This window comes from Acomys russatus, chromosome 20 (genome assembly GCF_903995435.1).
Source record: "Acomys russatus chromosome 20, mAcoRus1.1, whole genome shotgun sequence".
In the NCBI taxonomy this organism is placed as follows: Eukaryota; Metazoa; Chordata; class Mammalia; order Rodentia; family Muridae; genus Acomys; species Acomys russatus.
The window spans coordinates 50,578,601-50,582,022 of NC_067156.1; the positions used below are offsets into that span (position 1 = coordinate 50,578,601).

At 43.5% G+C, this 3,422-nt stretch overlaps 1 pseudogene; it reads left to right on the forward strand.

The window, feature by feature from the left end:
• The first annotated feature begins 845 nt into the window (after nucleotides 1–845).
• LOC127204711 (proteasome subunit beta type-2-like) lies at nucleotides 846–1,796 on the forward strand (annotated as a pseudogene).
• The last annotated feature ends 1,626 nt before the right edge of the window (nucleotides 1,797–3,422 follow it).

Here is a 3,422-nt window from a genome sequence, read left to right on the forward strand (position 1 = left end):
AAGGTCTAGACCAGCAGGTGACTGGAAGCGTACAATACAAAGTCCAGAGGCAGGCTTGAGAGGGAGAACCACTCTCTCCACAACAGCAACCGGGAGAGATGACCCGGTCAGCTGTGAGCAGAACGTGACGTGACGCCATTACCATTGGGCACAGAGAAAAGCTGCGCCCTAGATTCATGCAGAAAATAAAAGTAAATTCTGAAATCACTAAGGGCTTGCATGGACTTCAAAAACTCAAATGACTGGGACCAGCATTGCGTTCTTAATTCAGAAAGCTGTTGCCAAACTGCCTCCTGCAAAGGCTTTATCAACTTACCCCACACATAAGCGTGTCTGTTTCTCCATACTCGCAATGGTATTTTATCACATGCCCAGAATTTAACAAATGGGTGAAGAGAAAGTAAGACTTTAGAATAATTTTAATTGCATTTCTTGTTATAAGTGAGACCTGGGCATTGCTTCACGGATTACACAGGCAAACTCTGGAAGGTAGGGTTCTCTCCCCCGCCCCCATTTTTTCTTTTGTTTTGTTTTGGTTTTGGTTTTGTTTTGTTTTGTTTGTTTTTCAAGACAGGGTTTCTCTGTGTAACTTTGGCTGTCCTGGACTCACTCTGTAGACCAGGCTGGCCTCGAATTCATGGCGATCCGCCTGTCTCTCCCTCCCAAGTGCTGGGATTAAAGGTGTGCACCACCATGCCTGGCTCTAGGTTTCTCTTTAAAGTGTAATACCTAGAGACTACAAGAGTGTAAGGGTCAGACTTAGACTAAGTAGGATTAAAAACTGATATAAATGAGGAAGTTCCCCCTCTCTGTGTGGACCCTGCAGCTTCTCGCTTCCGGCCACCATGGAGTACCTCATCGGCATTCAGGTCCCCCACTATGTTCTCGATGCTTCCGACCGGGTGGCTGCAAGCAATATTGTACAGATGAAGGATGATCATGACAGAATGTTTAAGATGAGTGAAAAAACCTTACTTCTACATGTTGGAGAGTCTGGAGACACTGTACAGTTTGCAGAATATATCCAGAAAAACAGGCAGCTTTACAAGATGAGGAATGGATATGAATTGTCCGCCCCCCCCAGCAGCGGCTAATTTCACATGTCGAAACCTGGCTGACCCCATATCATGTGACCCTCCTCCTGGCTGGTTGTGATGAGCACGGAGGGCAAGCACTTTACTAGATGGACTACCTGGCAGCCTCGGCCAAGGCTCCTTTTGCAGCTCATGGCTGTGGTGCCATCCTGACACTCAGTATCCTTGACCGACACCTACACACCAACTATCTCACATGAGAGGGCAGTGGAGCGTCTTAAGAAATGTCTGGAGGCTTTCACACGAACTCTGGTGCCCCATATTTGGCCATGTCCCCTTGATGGGGAGGCCTGATGGCACTCAGAGGAAGGATAAACAGGCTACCAAGAAGAGACTTGATACCCTAGCATCGTATTCAGGGGGAGGAGGTCCCTCTCAGGCACAGTTATATGGAAGGGGGATGGGGTGAAAGCGGGAGTGAGGGAAGAATGGGAGGACTCACGGGATGGGATAGCAAATGTAATATGAATGATTTTCTTTTTCAATTAAAAAAAGGAAAAGAATAAAAATTGAAACTTTCTCAAAAAAAAAAAAAAAAAAAAAAAAAAAGGAAAAAGAAAAAGAAAAAGAAAAGAAATGTCTGGAGGAGGTCCGGAAGTGCTTCCTCTTGAATCAGCCTACCTTCAGCGTTCGGTTCGGGTCGTTGGCAAAAATAGCACCCATAGTCTGGAGGGCATTTCCTTCTCTAAGAGGGGCTCCTAACATCACGTCCCTCCCTCTCACTTACTAGGGAACTTTCCTTTTTTTTCTACTCTTTTGATGTGCACTCTTGATAGATGGTTAATTCAAAATAAATTGAATATGGCTTTAAAAACTATATAAACCTTTTTGAGGCTCATGTGTAAAAACAGAATAAAATCCTTAATATGTGAATATTCTTGGACCCACAAATTTCACTTGTAGATATCTGTCATTGAAAACAGAGTCACAGACATAGATATGTATGTGACAGGATGCGCATCAAAGTACAGTTTCTAATGTCAAAAAACTAAACTCAGAACATGCTTAAGGATGAGTTCAGTTGTATTTTTCCTCTTCCTCTGTATCTTCCTTCAAGTGAATCACTGTTCTAAAGACAGAGTCTCGACAGGCAGCCCATATGGGATTCTTTCCTCTTCTGCTGCTGAGTGCTGGTTTCCCAACATAGACTAGCTTTTCTGATGCTCCTCAGAGTTCATGCTCAATCACTGACTCCAAACGGAAGCCTCGCAAATCAAAGCAATTTACATCCGCTAACATTTCTGTGTTAGAGCCAGTCTCTGTAGCGGTCAACCTTTTTGAATGTTAACCTGGAATTCTTGGAAGAGATGATGTCCTTGTCTCGGTAGGTATGGTAATTGCTCATGGTAATGTTTGCAAAGGAGACATTTTCCATTGACCAGCAGTGAAAACAGAGTAGTGCCCAGGGAGCTGGGGCTTTGGAACATCAGAAGCAAGCATCTGCGTGTTGGCCCCACAAAAAAAAAAAAAAACCCAAAAGCTGGTAAAATGGGTCCAGATTCAAAGCTGAGCAAATGAAAGCTCGCTGGGCTGTGGATCTTATCCTGCTCAACCCTTATGTCTTCAACTGTGCCACATTTCAGAAACAAAGTTTATCAGCTAGAATCATAATTCCCAAGACTTTACCTTCTGACACAGCTCCTGCTTGCTGAGAAGAGGGAAAGAGACTGCTACAGTCAGTGTCCGTGCTTGTAGAGACTGTCTGACAACACCTACACCTGCAAATCCACCAGGCCACTGTGTGTGTGTGTGTGTGTGTGTGTGTGTGTGTGTAGATGGATGCATGTGAGAGTGTGTGGGTGTTTTGTGAGAGTATGTGTGTCTGTATATGAGAGTATGTGTCTGTGTGCATGTCTATATGTGTGTCTGTGTATGTGTTTGCATGTGTGTTTGTGTGAGTGTGTTTGTGTGTGTGAGTGTATGTGTTTGTGTGTGAGTGTGTTTGTGTGTGTCTGTGTATGTGAGTGTATTTGTTTGTATATATGAGTGTGTGTGTGTGTTCAAGGGAAAAGCCTGAATGACAGGAAGAAAATGGATTTCTGGTGAGTTTAGAATTTTTATCAATTTACCCTAAAAGTGAAGCAATATCTCAGAGCCATTTCAGAGTTAGATGACTTGAACAATTGATGCAGTAGATGAAGCCAAAGACAAAACTTTGAGTATTTCTAGCTTGAGCAGAGATGGCTTGTGCTAGGTTGTATCATCCATACTCATTCAGAATAGACACAGAAAGCAAGATATCAGGTTCAAAATTGTGTTGTTCTTTAGCTGACACTGGTCTATGGATAATCAGATGTGCCATCTAAAAAACACTAGCCCATACCTACT